The 20,602-nt window shown below is 45.5% G+C and overlaps 1 non-coding gene across 1 annotated transcript; it reads right to left on the bottom strand.

Annotated features, from left to right (window-relative positions):
- Positions 1-14,612: 14,612 nt before the first annotated feature.
- On the bottom strand, positions 14,613-14,684 carry trnae-cuc (transfer RNA glutamic acid (anticodon CUC)). The gene has a single exon. It is a non-coding gene; the product is annotated as a tRNA-Glu (tRNA).
- Positions 14,685-20,602: the final 5,918 nt, after the last annotated feature.

Genomic DNA, 20,602 nt, shown 5'->3' with positions numbered 1-20,602 from the left:
TACAATTCTCACATGGGAGGCTTTTGGGAATGCATGATTCGAATTCCCAGAAAAATCCTGGACTCAGTGTTGATACAGCAAAAAACTCACATAACCCATGAGGTTCTTTGCACATTGTTGACTGAGGTCACTGCTATAATAAATGCACAATCACTCCTTTCTGTATCTGCTGATCCACAACAACCCTTCATTCTGTCACCGTCAATGCTGCTCACACAAAATTCAGGGGCTTCCCCAGCACCCGGAGATTTCACGTATAAGGACCTTTATTTAAACAGAGACAAGTCCAGCCCTTTGCGGACTGGTTTTGGAGTTGTTGGAGTCATGAGTACTTACCTTCCCTGCAACACAGACAGAAGTGGACTGTTTCACGCAGAAACCTTCAAGTTGAAGATCTGGGTCTGCTCACAGACCAGCAGATTACCGCATTTTCACGACCACAGGGCGCACCGTATTAAAAGGCGCAGTCTCAGTTACGGGGTCTATTTCTGTATTTAAAAAATACATAAAGCGCACCGTATTATTGGGTGCAGGCATGGTAAAACATACGCTAGTGTAGCACCTGTGCTGTTAGGCAGAGGGAGATAAGCTACTGGACTAGTTCTAGATTCGATAAATGGTAAGACTAGCAAAGAAAGTACCAGAGTCGAAGCAGATTGAACATTGAGCCGGCAGTTTACTTATAACAACAAACAAGATAAAATGACAGTTAACATAATTTTGGGTACATCATTTGGCATATGCACCTTAAAAAACCTTTCCTGTTATATTACACCTTGTTGTTGACTTAAGGCGTGAGACAAAAGTTTTTAAGTTCAATCACTTTTTCCTATTTTATTTCTGTTTTATTTTATTGACCGGTCATTTAGTCTAATTTTATATATATATATATATATATATATATATAAATAAATGTAAATATATATAATGATAAACCTATTATTTGCTTAATTTTCTGGTTCAAGCACAATTGTAGGTTTATGAAATCAACCAAAATCACACTGCGAAATCTGTCGTGACACTTCGAGTCGACCATACAAAATGTCCCTTTAAAGTTAACAACAATATCAAAATTCAATTCAAAGACAATAGGAATTACAAAGCATTCAAAGAACAATGCTTTCAAATGCTGTCATTTCTTTGACAAAAATCGTAAAAGTCCCCAAGCAATGTGTGTTGAGTTGCACTTTCAAAGTTCCACAAATCCAAATAGAGAAAAATTCCAATTCCTACCGCGACCTCGGTGTAGCAACAAGTTTACAGTGAAGATGGAATCGCAAGTAGTCCTGGTAGCGGTCCGAGGAATCACCGAGATTCGTGTCTGAATCTAAAGGGTTTCTCCAAGGGGGAAAAACCTGGCCAAAACTCGTCGAGTTAACGTTTTTAATCCTTCAAAGTTGACACCCTTCCTCTGGTAAGGGTCAAGAATCAAAGCTCTTTGAGAAAACTCTTAATAGTTGAACGTTGCAATATTGTGCGTACTTCCTCAATCTAGTCAGCTCAGGTGGAGCGGAGACGCTGGTGGTGGGAAGGGCGCTTTTCAAAACTTTATCGACAACAACGGTTTACAATGTTACTTTTCAAAATAGAAAATGTTCACTTCCAGAAATATTTAGAATGGATATTCACATATTTCTCCCAACGTAATTTTGAGCTTTTCTTTGTTGTTTGTTTTTTATTGACTTATTGATTCGTCAACTGTTCATATACTGCTCAGTTTGACATTTACGATACTGGGTTCCTCCCCGCATCCCAAAAACATGCATGGTAGGTTAATTGAAGATTCTAAATTGCCCGCAGGTGTGAATGCGAATAGTTGTTTGTTTATATGTGCCCTGCGATTGGCTGGCGACCAGTTCAGGATGTAGCCCGCCTCCTGCCCGATGATAGCTGGGATAGGCTCCAGCACGCTCGCGACCCTTGTGAGGAGAAGTAGCTCAGAAAATGGATGGCTGGATGGACATACACATATATACGTACTATATATATTTGAGGTACCGTCGAATATCACCCTCTGTTGGATATTTGCGGTATTGATTAAATGCTAAAAAGCAGGCTGATTATTTATTACCTTTGCTGTGCATAGAATAATGTACATTTATGCATGAAAAGTATGTGAAGAGACTTACTATTTTGTGTTCTGTTATTTTTCAATTTTCACCATCATGCCCGCGACTCTAGTGAGGATGAGCGGTGAAGAAAATGGATGGATGGGTGTCTTTGATAAATGTGAAAGTAAATGATCGAACTTACATCAACTTTGTCTTCATTGACTGCGGTTTTACTTGCTGTTTAGACAGTGTTATTCGAACACACTGCACAAGAACACTAGACTGTCTGAAAAGACATCAACAACAACAACCAATAGTAATAGATAACACAGATTCTTTAAAAACTAATTGGATTTCATTTTGTAATTCCAGACAAAAACTTCATCACACATCCAGTAAGTAGAAGCACGGCTGTGGGTAAAGGATATTACTCTTCACACCGGCTGTATTTTATCAGTGTGTGAAACCTGGTCCAACTGTCAAGACTATGCAGTCATACTGGCAGAATGCCAGCTCAGTTAAAAGCTGACAGGAGTGTGGGGGTTGAGTAAGTCCATCATCTTGTTGGAACACTGAAGACCCTTCTTGGGCTCTGTTGCCTCCAATTACAGAGCAGCACACTGCTGCCAAATTCACATAATGAAAAAGATACCACCCACGTGTACGAATGCGATGATAACTGTAAACATGCGTCCGACTGTTACTGTCTCTCAGCAAACACAGAGTAAATGTGAAGTGTGTTGAACAATTATCAGGAAAGTATGTGGAATATCTTTCAACAAGCATGGACAGGAACACAGCTGAAACACGCCACTGTGTAACTGTCAAAATCATTTTTATAAGAATTCAAGATAACATGACTGAGATGGCTTACTGGAAGGACTTCAAAATTTGAAACATATTTAATCAATTTAATATTTATTTGATCAATTTAAACTATCTCTTTCAACGGGTATCCTTGGAATTGGTTTGGTTTTAACTACTTTTATCTTGTATTGATTCTTGTGAAGTCATTGATGGTGTAGAGGTACATTTGCAGGACTCCCACTCGGTGACAGTGTGAATGGTTGTACGTGTCTATATGTGCCCTGCGACCAGTGTCCCTGAACAGGATAAGTGTTATTATTATTATTCAAGCGTATTTCAGGGCAGCACTGTGGTCTAGCGGTTAGCACGTCTGCCTCACACACAAAAAAAAAATCATGGTAATGTCTGGCAGTACAGTATTTTTATTTCTGTTGATGATATTGTGCATACAGTAAATTGCTGGTTTAAAAATGAACGGTCATACAGTAATGACTAATTTCTTAGAATTGTTTTTAGCCCATCACAATATTGAAAAGAAGCTTATCCACATCCTGAAGTATCGACAATATTATTTTGAGAAACATTTAAAAATTATTATTATTTTTTAAACCTACCTTTAGTTAGGATTTTGAAAAAATTGTTTCAGTAAATAACCCTCCTATATTCTTAAAATTGAGTAAACATCTTGTCTATAGCTATGGGGTAAAAACAATAAAATTCAGACCTGCTGAGCTTTCTAATGTCGCTATAGATTTACGATACTGTATGATGTCCACAGTTCAGTGTTTGGAAGTTGGATTACTCTGTTTTTCAGATTTAATGCACACTTCCAAAGAATTCAGCCTTCCACAATGTTAATCTGTCTGACCAGACAGAATGAACCAGAACCATTTCAATGACTGTGAGGAGTCAAAACAACCAAACAAAGTTGTAAAAACCTAATGAACGACAGCCAAAGAAGGTCAATGTCCGTTTACAATGTGTAAACATACAACGGAATTTGGAGTTAAAAAAAACCAAACAAAAAAAAAACAGCACTGGATGAGTTGTCTTGAACATTAATTGAGAATAATAAAACTAATTACATATGAAGTTCTAGAGAGAGTCCCATTTTTTATCTCCTTATGTGAGACAATGAGACAGAACTGGCATTCCTGCAGTTTTAAGTACTGGTAACACACCTCCAACTCTCTCCTGTTATGTCTGCAAGGCTCTCGATGAGAGTTCAAGGTTATGGCATAAAACTGTTGCATGGTTCTGATAAGCTGTCTAAATATTGCTGGAGTTCAAAGGGCTTGTGACATACTGAGGTGGAGCCGGTTCTCTAAGTTCACCAAGGAAGCACTCAGGTTCGCTCGCCATCACCAAGTCTTCCCATTGGTCCTTCCAACTAAGAAGCTTGGCATTGGATATACAGTAAATTGGGGGGTTATGGTTCTCTTGTCTCTCTTGTCTTATGTTGGAAATCATTGGAAATGTTATATGAATGAACTCATCTTGCAGACCCCAAGTTCACTTGGACAATATAAAGCAAACATTCATTTACAGAGTATTTTGGGGAAAAAAACTCAGCTCTTTTGGAGGCAAAAATAAAAAAAAATGAAATCAATTTGAGTTGAGAGCTGTGAATGTTGACAAATTCGTCATCTTTAGAGATTACAGTACAAAACACTTTTATTGAGTGATCAAATGATATTGCTAAACACAAGTATTGTTTATCATTGATGGGTTTATGGATTATATTTTTGACGTAAACAAGATATTCATTATTATATTACAACCCCAATTCCAATGAAGTTGGGAAGTTGTGTTGAACATAAATAAAAACAGAATACAATGATTTGCAAGTCATGTTGGACCTAAATTTAATTGAATACTCTACAAAGACAATATATTTAGTGTTCCAATTGATAAACGTTATTGTTTTGAGCAAATAATCATTAACTTAGAATTTTATGGCTGAAAAAACAAAAAAAGCTGGTTACATCTCCTTTTCTTTTAACAACATTCAATAAACATTTGGGAACTGAGGACACTAATTGTTGAAGCTTTCTAGGTGTAATTCTTTCCCATTCTTGCTTGATGTACAGGTTCAGCTGTTCAACAGTCTGGTCTCTGTTGTCGTATTTTACTTTTCATAATGCGGCACACATTTTCAATGGGAGACAGGTCTGGACTGCAGGCAGGCCAGTCTAGTACACGCACTCATTTACTACGAAGCCTCACTATTGTAACATATACAAAATGTGGTTTGGCATTGTCTTGCTAAAATAAGCAGGGGCGTCCTTGAAAAAGACGTTGCTTGGATGGCAGCATATGTTTCTCCAAAACCTGTATGTACCTTTCAGCATTAATGCTGCCTTCACAGATGTGTAAGTTACCCATGCCATTGGCACTAACACAGCCCCATACCATCACAGATGCTGGCTTTTGAACTTTGCGTCCATAACAGTCCGGATGGTTCTTTTCCTCTTTGGCCCGGAGGACACAACGTCCACAATTTCCAAAAACAATTTGAAATGTGGACTCGTCGGACCACAGAACGCTTTTCCACTTTGCATCAGTCCATCTTCGATGAGCTCGGGCCCAGAGAAGCCGGAGGCGTTTCTGGGTGTTGTTGATAAATGGCTTTTGCTTTACATTGTAGAGTTTTAAGTTGCACGGATGTAGTGCCAAACTGTATTGACTGACATTGGTTTTCTGAAGTGTTTCTGAGCCCATGTGGTGATATCCTTCACACATTGATGTCGGTTTTCTATGCAGTGCCGCCAGAGGGATAGAAGGTCTCGGGCATTCAATGTTGGTTTCCGGCCTTGCCGCTTACGTGCAGTGATTTCTCCAGATTCTCTGAACCTTTTGATGATATTACGGACCGTAGATGATGAAATCCATAATTTCCTTGCAATTGTACATTGAGGATCATTGTCCTTAAACTGTTCGATTGTTTTCTCAATTGTTTTATACCCAATCATGGCACCCACCTGTTCCCAATTACCCTGTAATTCAAACAGGCGTTTGATGAGCATTCCTCAACTTTTTTTGCCACCTGTCCCAGCTTTTTTGGAAAGTGTTGCAGCCATAAAATTCCAAGTTAATGATTATTTGCTAAAAACAATAAAGTTGATCAGTTTGATCATTAAATGTCTTTGTAGTGTATTCAATTAAATATAGATTGAACATGATTTGCAAATCATTGTATTCTGCTTTTATTTATGTTTAACACAACGTCCCAACTTCATTGGAATTGGGGTTGCACGTCCAAATACAAATTCTAGTTTTTTTATCCTCTACTTTGAAACTCATAAATAATCACAAAAATTAGTGAAAGAGGTGACATTGTTAGAAATGTGCTCTATATAAATGAAGCCTGTGACCATCATAAAAAGAATAACAATTTGTTGGCTTACACTTTTTGTACATCAAACCGTAGAAACCAATTGTTGATTCTTTGACATCATTTTACTAACCCTTTATTGGCATGAAGGGGACAAGTCAGTGCAAACTGTAGGCCAGTCCCAAGCCCGGATAAATGCAGAGGGTTGCGTCAGGAAGGGCATCCGGCTTAAAACCTTGGAGAGGAGAGGTGGCTGTGGAGTTTTTGACCAGCTTGTTCAATAGAATTCTAGTGCGTGAGAAGATGCCTGAGGAATGGAGGAAAAGTGTACTGGTGCCCATTTTTAAGAACAAAGGTGATGTGCAGAGCTGTGGCAACTATAGAGGAATAAAGTTGATGAGCCACACAATGAAGTTATGGGAAAGAGTAGTGGAGTCTAGACTCAGGAAAGAAGTGAGTATTTCCGAGCAACAGTATGGTTTCATGCCTAGAAAGAGTACCACAGATGCATTATTTGCCTTGAGGATGTTGATGGAAAAGTACAGAGAAGGTCAGAAGGAGCTACATTGTGTCTTTGTAGATCTAGAGAAAGCCTATGACAGAGTACCCAGAGAGGAACTGTGGTACTGCATGCGGAAGTCTGGAGTGGCAGAGAAGTATGTTAGAATAATACAGGACATGTACGAGGGCAGCAGAACAGCGGTGAGGTGTGCTGTAGGTGTGACAGAAGAATTTAAGGTGGACGTGGGACTGCATCAGGGATCAGCCCTGAGCCCCTTCCTTTTTGCAGTGGTGATGGATAGGCTGACAGATGAGGTTAGACTGGAATCCCTGTGGACTATGATGTTTGCAGATGACATTGTGATCTGCAGTGAAAGCAGGGAGCAGCAGTTAGAAAGATGGAGGCATGCACTGGAAAGAAGAGGAATGAAGATTAGCCGAAGTAAAACAGAATATATGTGCATGAATGAGAGGGGTGGTGGGGGAAGAATGAGGCTACAGGGAGAAGAGATAGCAAGGGTAGAGGACTTTAAATACTTGGGGTCAACCGTCCAGAGCAATGGTGAGTGTGGTCAGGAAGTGAAGAAACGGGTCCAAGCAGGTTGGAACGGGTGGAGGAAGGTGTCAGGTGTGTTATGTGACAGAAGAGTCTTCGCTAGGATGATGGGCAAAGTTTATAAAACAGTGGTGAGGCCAGCCATGATGTATGGATTAGAGACAGTGGCACTGAAGAGACAACAGGAAGCAGAGCTGGAGGTGGCGGAAATGAAGATGTTGAGGTTCGCTCTTGGAGTGACCAGGTTGGATAAAATTAGAAATGAGCTCATCAGAGGACAGCCAAGGTTCGATGTTTTGGAGACGAAGTTAGAGAGAGCAGACTTCAATGGTTTGGACACGTCCAGAGGAGAAATAGTGAGTATATTGGTAGAAGGATCATGAGGATGGAGCTGCCAGGCAAGAGAGGTAGAGGAAGACCAAAGAGAAGGTTGATGGATGTCGTGAGGGAAGACATGATGGCAGTTGGTGTTCGAGAGGAGGATGCAGGAGCTAGGCTCTCATGGAAAAGGATGACGCGCTGTGGCGACCCCTAACGGGACAAGCCGAAAGGAAAAGAAGAAGAAGATTGGCATGAAGGAACCACATTACAAACCCCAATTCCAATGAAGTTGAGATGTTATCCAGCCATCCATCCATCCATTTTCTATATCGCTTTTCCTCACTAGGGTCGCGGCCGTGCTGGAACCTATCCCAGCTAACTGCGGGCAGGAGTACACCCTGAACTGGTTGCCACTCAATGGCAGGGCACATATAAACAAGCAACCATTCGCACTCACATTCACACCTACAGGCAATTAAGAGTCTTCAATCAACCTACCACGCATGTTTTTGGGATGTGGAAGGAAACCTGGGTACCCGGAAAAAACCCACGCAGGCACAGGGAGAACATGCAAATTCCACACAAGGGAGGCCGGGATTTGAACCCCGGTCAGAACTGTAAGGCAGATGTGCTAATCAGTCGGTCTGTCATGAACGGAACAGAGGCTAGGACCCAAAAATGCACGACTCCAAAACAAATTGACAGTTTCCAAAAAGAGAGGTTTAATAGACGGGCATAGGTCGGTACACAGGCAGGCAATCCAAGAGAGGCAACAGTATCCAAAAACATGAGGCAAAGAGACAAGGTCGATAATCGGAACAGGGTCAGGTCTTACTGTGAATCTATGACGTGGAAACAAGGAATGCTGGAACGCGACGACAAGGTACAACGAACTGGCAACGAGAGGAAATGAGACACGAGGTTATAAACAAGGGTTAATTAGGGTGAACGAGGCACAGGTGATGAAGATGCTCACAGGAGCAGGTGTGTGTGAAACAGGGGGGGAAAACAAAACCCGGAACACACACACATATGACAGTACCCCCCCCCCCCCCCCCCCCCCCCTTAACGGCCGGCCCCAGACGGCCCTGGGGCCCCTGGATGCGCAACGTGGAAGTCCCGAATGAGCGAATCATCCACGATAAACGCAGACGGTACCCAGGAACGCTCCTCAGGCCCATAGCCCTCCCAATCCACCAGATATTGAAACCCCCTGCCCCTCCGACGAGATGACAACAGCCGCTTCACAGAGAAGACAGGGCCCCCATCCACAAACCGGGGGGGAGGAGGGGGCCTGGAAGGCGGGACCAGAGGGGACTCCCGGGCTGGCTTGAGTAGGCTGACGTGAAAAGTAGGGTGGACCCGCATAGACCTTGGGAGCCTCAGCTTCACGGTGACAGGGTTGATGATTTTTGTGATGGGGAAGGGCCCAACGAACCTGGGAGCGAGCTTCTTGGACTCCACCCGGAGTGGAATATGTTTGGTCGAAAGCCAAACTCGCTGACCCACTTTGTAGTTCGGGGCCGGTGTCCTCCGACGGTCAGCAGCGGCTTTGTAGGACCGTCCCTGGCGCAGCAGCATCTGGCGGGCTCGCTCCCAGGTCCTCCTGCAGCGTCTCACCAAGGTTAATGCCGCTGGAACTGTGGATTCTGGGGCTATGGCAGGAAACAGAGATGGTTGGTAACCATGCACAACGTGAAAAGGCGATAGACCAGTGGATGCAGAGGGGAGGGAATTGTGGGAGAATTCGACCCAAACCAGTTTCTGAGACCAGGATCGCGGCTCCTGTGAAGCGAGACATCGGAGCCCCGTCTCCAGGTCCTGGTTCAGCCTCTCGGTTTGGCCGTTGGTTTCAGGATGAAACCCGGATGACAGACTGACTGTAGCACCTATGAGTTTACAAAACTCCTTCCAAAATTGCGAAATGAATTGGGGACCCCTATCAGACACCACATTCTTGGGGAAACCATGGAACTTAAAAACCTGATTAATCATTAGCTCGGCAGTGAGCTTTAGCTGAGGGGAGTTTTGGAAGCGCAATGAAGTGCGGCATCTTAGAGAACCTGTCAACAACTGTAAGAATGGTGGTATTGCCTTTAGAGGCCGGTAATCCTGTAACAAAGTCTACGGAAATGTCTGACCAAGGACGTTGTGGTATTGGCAGGGGTCGCAACTCCCCAGAAGGACGTTGATGAGAGGGCTTGTTAGCAGCACATACCTGGCAAGCATTGACGTAATCGCTAACATCCCTCCTAACATTAGGCCACCAAAAGCGCTGTTCGACCACTGATAGCGTCTTGGCAATGCATGGGTGACATACCGTTCAGTTCGTGTGAGCCCAGTGGATGACTTTTCCCCTTAAGGTCGGAACCACATAAAGCCTGTTCTCGGGGCAATCTTCAGGGCTAGGAGTGTCTTTCAGAGCCCCTTCAACCGCAGTCTCAATGTCCCAAACAAAAGCGGAAATGAAGCATGACTTAGGCAAAATAGTCTTAGGGTCGGACAAAGAACTCTCCTCGGAGAAAATGCGTGACAAAGCATCTGGCTTACCATTTTTAGAACCCGGTCGGTATGATAACGTAAAATTAAATCTAGAGAAGAAAAGAGCCCATCTAGCCTGCCTCGCATTTAATCTTTTGGCAGTTTTAATATATTCAAGGTTCTTGTGATCTGTCCATACTAAAAACGGAGTATGTCCCCCTCTAGCCAGTGCCTCCACTCCATCAAAGCCACCTTGACTGCCAACAGTTCACGGTCGCCAATGTCATAATTTTTTTCAGCTGGGGTCAATTTTTTGGAGAGAAACGCACAAGGATGTAACTTCTCATCCTTGAGAGACTTCTGGGAGAGCACTGCTCCTATTCCGGCATCAGACGCATCGACTTCTACCACAAACTGCTGTTTGAGATCTGGCAAAGTAAGGATGGGAGCGGAGGTAAAGCTCGACTTAAGTTTTTGAAAAGCTGCATGACAAAGCGGGTTCCATACAAAAGGTTTGTGTGGCGAGGGAAGATCATGCAAAGGAGAGGCTATAGAACTGAAATTCCTGATGAATTTCCTGTAGAAGTTTGCGAACCCTAAGAACCTTTGTACATCTTTGCGTGATGTGGGAGTAGGCCAATTAATAACGGCATCGACTTTGCAAGGGTCCATCTTGACTTCACCTTGAGCCAGGACGAAACCCAGAAAAGAAACGGACGCCTGGTGGAACTCACATTTCTCAGCCTTGACATAGAGTTGATTCTGCAGTAACTGCTGCAAAACAGAGCGGACATGAATAATGTGAGTCTCCTCATCCGGGGAGAATATCAGAATATCATCTAAATAAACAAAAACATAAACATTCAACATGTCGCGCAGGACATCGTTGACAAGGTTCTGGAAAACAGCTGGAGCGTTAGTAAGCCCAAAAGGCATTACCAAATATTCATAATGTCCCGTTGGTGTGTTAAATGCTGTTTTCCATTCATCCCCCTCCCTTATCCTGACTAGATGATATGCATTTCTTAAGTCCAGTTTTGTGAAAATCTTGGCTCCCTCCAGGAACTCAAAGGCGGTGGAGATGAGAGGAAGAGGGTACCTGTTTTTTACCGTGATCTCATTGAGACCCCGGTAATCGATACAGGGTCGCACGGTCTTGTCTTTCTTGTCCACGAAGAAAAATCCTGCTCCCGCAGGGGATGAAGACGGGCAAATGATCCCGGCTGCCAGTGATTCTTCTACGTATTCCTTCATGGCCTTGTGTTCCGGCCCTGAAAGAGAGAACAACCTCCCTCGTGGGGGTGTGGTTCCAGGCAGCAAGTCAATAGCACAGTCATAAGGTCTGTGGGGTGGAAGGGATTTGGCCTTGGACTTGGAAAAAACATCTTTAATATCCTGATAACAGGTGGGCACTTGAGATAAATCAGGATCCGCAGATGGGGTCTGTGGAGTGTCCTTAGAAACATGACCCTGAACATCACGTGGCGGCTTGAAACAGTTCCGGGCGCAATTGCTGCCCCATGACATAACCTGCCCAGAGGACCAGTCAATGTGGGGGTTATGTAATTTCAACCATGGGTTCCCTAAGATAACGTCATGATTTATGGCGTCAAAAACATGAAAACTAATACGTTCCGAGTGAGAATCAGGGAATGTCAATGTGAGTGTTTGGGTGCGGTGAGTGATCTTGCCCATAAAACTGCCGTCTGCAGCATAGGTGTTGCGGTGGCGTTTTATTCCAAAGGTTCTAAGGTGCATACGTCTAACAAGGATGGAGTTGAGTAAGTTTGCATCAGAACCAGAGTCAATTAAAACAGGTGTATGAATTTCTTGATCAGGAGAGCATAGTGTCACTTTAGGAAGAACCTGTGTAGGGTCTTCCTTAATGAAATTCAAACTCACCTCTCCCGTGCCCTGGCTACCGGCACCGGCAACTTTGACGTGACAGTTGCTCACGGAATGACCCAACTGACCGCAGTAGAAGCACCGCCCTTCCCTCAGCCGGCGTTGACGTTCCTCAGGGGAGAGACGGAACCTGCCCCGTTGCATGGGCTCATCCGTGGTGACGCTAGCCAGTGGATTGAGACTGGCAGCAGGGAATCTGCCTTGGTTTGGCTTGTCACCGAGGCTCGTCCTCCAAGTGCGCGGTGATGCATCCCTCCGCCGATCTCCATCCAGCTCGCGATCCAAAAGCCTTCTGTCGATCTTGAGGGCGAGAGCGATGAGAGTGTCCAAGTCGGTTGGCAGGTCTAGCGGGACTAAATGATCCTTGACGGCGGGGGATAGTCCTTGAAAAAAGGCATCGAGTAGCGCCCGATTATTCCAATGAGTCTCAGCTGCTAGAATGCGAAACTCAATCGCGTAATCTGACACCCTGCGCTTGCCTTGTTGTAAGGTGACAAGGGAGCGAGCTGCCTCACGATCAGGAGTGGAAAATTGAAAAATTTGCTCCATAGTCTTGACGAAAAAAGCCCATGAATGACACGCGGCGGAATTGCGGCTCCATTCAGCAGTAGCCCACGCCTCCGCACGACCAGTCAGGTGGGAAATGACGAATGCGATCTTTGCCCGCTCGGTGGGGAAGGCGGCTGCCTGCAGTTCAAAGTGGAGTTCGCACTGCGTGATGAACGGCTTAATGTTCCCAGATTCTCCAGAGAACCTCTCCGGTCGAGAGAGCTGTGGGGAGACAGCAGCAGCGGAGGTGGCAGGTGGCTGCATGGTGACTACTTCACACGGAAATACCGTGGCAGTACTGGGTGTGGTGCCAACTGGTTCCTTCTCTTGAAAAAATTTCAAAAGAAGTTCAAACTGCGAGGCCACCTGCCTCATCATATTGTCCTGATTCCTTGACAGTCCCTCTAGATGAAGGTGGAGGGCGGCAATCTGCTCATCCTGCTTCGCGAGGCGTTGACCCTGCGCTTGAAGGGCTTTGCGCACCGGGTCTGAGTCTGCTGGGTCCATGTTCTGGCCAGTTCGTTCCGTCATGAACGGAACAGAGGATAGGACCCAAAAATGCACGACTCCAAAACAAATGGACAGTTTCCAAAAAGAGAGGTTTAATAGACGGGCATAGGTCGGTACACAGGCAGGCAATCCAAGAGAGGCAACAGTATCCAAAAACATGAGGCAAAGAGACAAGGTCGATAATCGGAACAGGGTCAAGTCTTACTGTGAATCTATGACGTGGAAACAAGGAATGCTGGAACGCGACGACAAGGTACAACGAACTGGCAACGAGAGGAAATGAGACACGAGGTTATATACAAGGGGTAATTAGGGTGAACGAGGCACAGGTGATGAAGATGCTCACAGGAGCAGGTGTGTGTGAAACGGGGGGAAGACAAAACCCGGAACACACACACATATGACAACATCACATCTCAATGTATTCCTTTTGCCTCTCCTCGGTCCTCTAAATGTCCCACTTCTTCTTAGCTAATCTCTTTCCTTGTATGATTTCCTGTACTGTGAGGTTCCACCACCAAGTCTCCTTCTCTTCTTTCCTGCCAGAACATACACCAAGTACTCTCCTGCCTGCCTCTCTGATCACCTTGGCTGCAGTGGTCCAGTCTTCTGGAAGCTCCTCCTGTCCACCGAGAGCCTGTCTCACCTCTTCCCGAAAAGCTGCACAACACTCGTCCTGTCTCAGCTTCCACCACATCGTTCTCTGTTCTGCCTTTTTCTTCCTAATTTTCCTCCCCACCACCAGAGTCATCTTACACACCACCATCCTATGCTGTCAAGCCACACTCTCCCCAACCACTACCTTACAGTCGGTAAACTCCTTCAGATTACATCATCTGCACAAGATGTAATCCACCTGCGTCCTTCGACCTCCGCTCTTGTAGGTCACCCTATCTTCTAGCCTCTTTTGAAAAAAGTGATCACGACAGCCATTTCCATCCTTTTTGCAAAGTCTACCACCATCTGCCCCTCCAAGTTCCTTTCCTGGATGCAGTACTTACCCATGACTTCTTCATCAGCCCTGTTTCCCTCACCAACATGTCCATTACAATCTGCACCAATCACGACTCTCTCTGTCTGGGATGCTCAGAACTACTTTGTTTAGCTCTGTCCAGAATTTCTCCTTCACCTCTAGGTTACATCCTACCTGTGGGGCATAGACACTAATCACATTATACATAACACCCTCAATTTCAAGTTTCAGCCTCATCACTCCATCTGATATTCTTTTCACCTCCAAGAAATTCTCAGCTAACTCTTCCTTTAAAATAACCCCTACTCCATTCCTCTTCCCATCTACACCATGGTAATAAAATTTAAACCCATCTTCGACCCACAGTAGCTGAATTTTGGACGTTGCTCACCCTGGCCACGACCGATCCAGTATGGAATTTTTTGGATGAACACTCACATTTGTTTGGCAAAGTTTTAAGACGGATGCCCTTCATAACACAACCCTCTGCATTTTTCCGGGGTTGGGACCAGCCTACAGTTTTGCACTGGCTTGTGCCTCCCATCGGGGAGCAGTTAGAGAGGACCAAACCCAGGTCAACAGAAATCACAGCAACACATGACCAAATAGGTTTAAGGATTAACGTTCCCTGACCGGGAATCGAACCCAGGCCACGGCAGTGAGAGCACGGAATCCTAACCACTAGACCACCAGGGACTGCTGTTGTAGTCAACAATTGTTAATTTAGACAATCCCTAAGCGGGTCGTGTCGGCCCCCCTGCCCCCACAACGGATGTGAACCGAAATGTGCAAAGATTGACAGATCTTTTCAGTGGAGCACGACTTTACAGCAGCACGACTTCAGGTGGGCACAGTGGGAAAATGGCAAAATATTACACCGAGCAGACAATGCATTTGTTATCCAAATTATTTGGGACACAAAATTGTTCATTACTTTCGTCCTTATGTATTGCAAGCACTGCAATTGGCTGGCGACCAGTTCAGGGTGTACCCTGCCCCCCGCCCGAAGATAGCTGGGATAGGCTCCAGGGCAAAATGGATGGATGGATGGATGTATTGCAAGCATCGTTGATTCTTGTTGTCTCTGTGACCTGACTTTGTGAATGACACTTTAAGCAATTCAGGGCTACTTACATATTATTTGATATGTGAACAAATGAGCGGGTTTACTTTGATATAAGAAAGCGTAAACCTTCAAAGTGGGTGTGTGTTGGTGTGTAATTTATGGCATTTTCTGACATGGAATGTCTTTGTGTATTAAGAACATAACTCTTGCTAAAATTATTATTGTTTTGTTATGATAAGCAACAGCATCAGGGGTTGAGGTCACGAGCAGAGGGGTTATTGAGGGACTGGGTGACCCCATGGTGGCAGTGAAGAGGTGGTGTTGGTCTATTATGTAATGCAATCAAAATTATTCTGCAAAATGTTAAATTGCAAACATAATCATGATTCTGTCTAATTGTTAATAAATTATGGCTTCTATGTTCATCCCCTCCTTGAGCCATCACCTTATCGTGGTGGAGGGGTTTATGTGTCCCAATGATCCTAGGAGTTGTCTGGGGCTTTATGCCCCTGGCAGGGTCACCCATGGCAAACAGGTCCTAGGTGAGGGACCAGACAAAGCACGGCTCCAAAAACCCCAATGACAAGTAAAATAAATGGATTCAGGTTTCCCTTGCCCGGACGCGGGTCACCGGGGCCCCCTTCTGGAGCCAGGCCTGGAGGTGGGGCTCGAAGGCGAGCACCTGGTGGCTGGGCCTGCACCCATGGGGCCCGGCCGGGCACAGCCAGAAAGGGTAACGTGGGTCCCCCTTTCCCTGGGCTCACCACCTGTGGGAGGGGCCATAGGGGTCGGGTGCAGTGCGAGCTGGGCTGTGGCCGAAGGCGGGGACCTTTGCGATCCGATCCCCGGCTACAGAAGCTGGCTCTAGGGACGTGGAGTGTCACCTCTCTAGCAGGGAAGGAGCCCGAGCTGGTGTGTGAGATTGAGAAGTTCTGACTAGATATAGTCAACTCGCCTCCACGCAAAGCTTGGGCTCTGGTACCAGTCTCTGGACTCTCTTGCCCACGGTGAGAGGCGCAGAGCAGGTGTGGCTATACTTATTGCTCCCCGGCTCGGCGCCTGTACCTTGGAGTTCACCCTGGTGGACAAGAGGGTAGCCTCCCTCCGCCTTCGGGTGGGGGGACGGGTCCTGACTGTTGTTTGTGCCTATGGGCCAAACAGCAGTTCAGAGTACCCACCCTTTTTGGAGTCCTTGATCAACCTTCTCTGTGGTCTTCCTCTCGCTCTCTTGCCTGGCCGCTCCATCTTCATCATCCTTCTACCAATATAATCACTATTTCTTCTCTGGACGTGTCCAAACCATCGAAGTCTGCTCTCTCTAACGTTGTCTCCAAAACATCTAACCTTGGCTGTCCCTCTGATGAGCTAATTTCTAATTTTATCAAACTTGGTCACTTCTCGAGCGAACCTCAACATCTTAATTTCCGCCACCTCCAGCTCTGCTTCCTGTTGTCTCTTCAGTGCCACTGTCTCTCATCCGTACATCATGGCTGGCCTCACCACGATCTTATAAACTTTGCCCTTCATCCTCGCAGAGACTCGTGCCTGCGTGGGTTTTCTCCGGGCACTCCTCCTACATCCCAAAAACATGCATGAGAGGTTAATTGACAACTAAATTGCCCGTAGGTGTGAATGTGAGTGTGAATGGTTGTTTGTTTGTATGTACCCTGCGATTGGCTGGCAACCAGTTCAGGGTGTACCCCGCCCGCCTCCTGCCCGATGACAGCTGGGTTAGGCTCGAGCACGCCCGCGACCCGAGCGAGGAGAAGCGGCTCAGAAAATAGATGGATGGAGTATGGATATATATAGATATATATACATATATATTATAAATAACCATCCATCCATTTTCTGACCCACTTGTCGAGGGTCGCGGATATCTCAGCTGATTAGACGATTGGACTATTTTGGAATTCGTACATAGAGTAAGAGATCGAATTGATTCGATCGTTGGTGGTCAAAGAATACGAATACGAATACTGGAAATTAAATAACAAAATATGTAAAAATGAAGACACTTGTCTTTTCTGTTTAAAAATACTCACACCCAACTCAGGTCACACTCCTTTAATTTCTTTTTTGGTCACACTTTTTGTCAGAAAATGTTCTGTGTCCTGGCAGTCCCAGTCGCAAGCAGCGCTACTGTACTTAGTTTGCATCAGTGTCACGGACCAACTACTGAGTGATTCGAGCTGTGGCCGTCGTACGTTGCCATCCGCACACCGCTGTGATAGGTCGCCGGTTCAACCAGTGATTTTTTTTTTTTTGTGTGTGTACAAGTCACATGATTGTTAAGTTAGATAAATATGCTTTCAAATAACGTAACGAATCACTGCTTCATTCACTTAATACCGACGTACAGGCATAAACTTAAATGTGCGAAGCCTACAGTGAAAACAGTCAAAAAGTGGACCAATGAAGCCAAGATGGAACTTCAAAGCTGTTTAGACTGCACAGATTGGAGTGTCTTTGAAAATTCAGCTGGCAGCCTGGATGAATATACGGACACTGTCACATCCAATATCAGTTTCTCTGAAGAGGTTTGTGTACCAACAAAATCATTTCGCTCGTCTGATCACTGCTTCATTCACTTAATACCGACGTACAGGCAAGAACTTAAATGCGCGAAGAATGTACCATCAAAGTCATTTCCCACATTCAACAACAACAAGCCGTGGTTCACTGCCAAACTTAAGCAGCTCGCCAAGCTAAGGAGGACGCATATCAGAGTGGAGACAGAGCCCTGTATAATCGAGCTAGAAACCAGCTGACTAAAGAAATTAACATTGCAAAGAGGAACCATGCAGCAAAGTTGGAAAAACAGTTTTGCGCAAACGACTCTAAATCAGTCTGGCATGCATTCCAATCGCTGACTAATTACAAGCGACGATCCCCCCAAGCTGAGAACAATAGCACACTAGCCAACGACTTGAATACCTTCTACTGCAGATTTGAAAAGGACAGTTTCACACCACACACCCACCCGGCCGCACCCGCGACCACAATCACACCTCTGACTTCTGCGTTACCCATCCATGAACAGGATGTGAGACGCATCTTCAAACAACAGAAGATTAACAAAGCGGCAGGCCCGGACCATGTGTCCCCATCCTGCCTCAAGGTCTGCGCGGACCAGCTCGCTCCAGTCTTCACTCAGATCTTCAATAGATCTCTGGATCCACCATCATTCCAGTCCCCAAGAAACCTGCAATCTCGGGTCTGAATGACTACAGGCCTGTCACTTTGACATCTGTGGTCATGAAGTCCTTTGAACGTCTCGTGGTGGACCACCTCAAGAGTGTCACAGGTCCCCTGCTTGACCCCCTGCAGTTTGCCTACCAAGCGAACAGGTCTGCGGATGATGCAGTCAACATGGGACTGCACTTCATCCGAGAACACCTCGACAGTGCAGGGACCTATGCGAAGCTCCTGTTCGTGGACTTCAGCTCAGCGTTCAACACCATCATCCCTGAACTCCTTTCATCCAAGCTTCTCCAGCTCAGCGTCTCACCTGCCATCTGCCAGTGGATTTACAGCTTTCTGACGGGCAGGACACAGCAGGTCAGGCTAGGGGAGTCCCCCTCATCCACACGCAGCATCAGCACTGGGGCGCCCCAAGGTTGTGTCCTCTCTCCGCTGCTCTTCTCTCTCTACACGAACGACTGCACCTCAGCGAACCTGACTGTCAAACTCCTGAAGTTTGCAGATGACACCACTGTCATCGGCCTCATCAAGGATCGTGACGAGTCTGCATATCGACAGGAAGCGGAGCGGCTGGAGCTGTGGTGCGGCCGACACAACCTGGAGCTGAACACGCTCAAGACTGTAGAGATGATCATGGACTTCAGGAGGCATCCTTCGCCACAGCTGCCCCTCACGTTTTCCAGCTGCCTTGTGTCAACCATCGAGACCTTCAAGTTCCTGGGAATTACAATCTCTCAGGACCTGAAGTGGGCGACCAACATCAACTCCGTCCTCAAAAAGGCCCAGCAGAGGATGTACTTCCTGCGGCTTCTGAGAAAGCACGGCCTGCCACCGGAGCTGCTGAGATAGTTCTACACAGCGGTCATCGAATCAGTCCTGTGTTATTCCATCACAGTCTGGTTTGGTGCTGCTACAAAAAAGGACAAACTCCGACTGCAACGGACAATCAAACTGCTGAAAGGATTGTCGGTAGCCCCCTACCCACCATTGAGGACTTGCACGCTGCCCGAACTAAGACAAGGGCATGCAAAATACTCTCTGACCCTCCGCACCCCGGTCACCAGCTCCTTCCCTCAGGTAGGCGCTACCGATCAATGCAAACTAGAACTAGTAGACATTCCAACAGCTTTTTCCCTCTTGCGATCAACTTCTTAAACACCTAACCTATAATTCCATTACAACAAGCTGGCAATGTCACATTTCTGTGGGGCCAATTATGTATTACTCGTGCACTCACTGTAGTTGTCTCGCCATGCTGCACTGTTTGCATATACTGGCCACTCATGCCAGAGTAGCATCTGCTCCATTTGCACACTGATTGAGGAGTATCTGTAACTTTTGCACAACCAACATTGTCCCAGATTATCGCACAACTCGTCACTTTAAACCGCAAACACTCCTTGAAGTCTCAGCGCCCTTTGCACAATGGTCATTGCACCGGACTACTGCAATATTAGTCATTCGAACTGCTCTAAGTGCTAGAGGACGCTGCATCTTTTTGCACAATTGTTATTTGTCAATGTCTTTATGTCTCCAAAGTGTTCTGTAAATTGACTGTCTGTTGTACTAGAGCGGTTCCAACTACCGGAGATAAATTCCTTGTGTGTTTTGGACATACTTGGCAAATAAACATGATTCTGATTCTGAATGAATACTGTTGCCAGTGTGTGTATATGAAGTGTGTTGCAGTATTATTATGGTCCACATGGAGTCGCCAATTTCACATGCATGACTCAACACAGGTACAATGCAGAAATGTGGAAATGAATGTGTGTTTATTGCTCTGTCAAAATCACTATATAATCACAGTGGATTGATCCTTGGTCCTTTATCATTTGAAGTCCCTTGGTTCAGTACGGCATTTGCTCAAAACATCGTGATCGGACATTGAAACAGCAGTAGAAGCAATTCCTCTGTAACAGACATAAAGACATGGTTACACAATTGAAAACTTGGACACTTGTACAGTTGAACAATTTTGATGTAGTGGTTTGAAAAAGTGATTGATCTGGAGACAGTGATGTAAATTTGGTGTGAAAGGTGGGGGAATGACAAATGTTGCTTTGTGGGAGGTGGGGGGGTGGAGATGATTCTCCACCCCACCCCTCCCCCAATTTTAAATGCATCAATAAGTGTACCTTGAGGGTCACATGGACAACAATTAAGTATAAATGAACAGCAGAGAGCAGTGGTTCTCAAATTGTTGAATGGTGCGGGTTCCCTCTAGTGGTACCTGAAAAAAATCCCAATTAAATATTCAAACTGCGTATTGTCACAGCGGTTTCAACTTTTCTTAAACACAGTTTAGTACTTCTGTTAAGCGCACACACACACACACACACAC

Source organism: Phyllopteryx taeniolatus, unplaced genomic scaffold (genome assembly GCF_024500385.1).
Source record: "Phyllopteryx taeniolatus isolate TA_2022b unplaced genomic scaffold, UOR_Ptae_1.2 contig_24, whole genome shotgun sequence".
NCBI classification, from domain to species: Eukaryota; Metazoa; Chordata; class Actinopteri; order Syngnathiformes; family Syngnathidae; genus Phyllopteryx; species Phyllopteryx taeniolatus.
The sequence above is the reverse complement of the archived record's forward strand: the minus strand, read 5'-3'. Positions and strand labels throughout refer to the sequence as shown.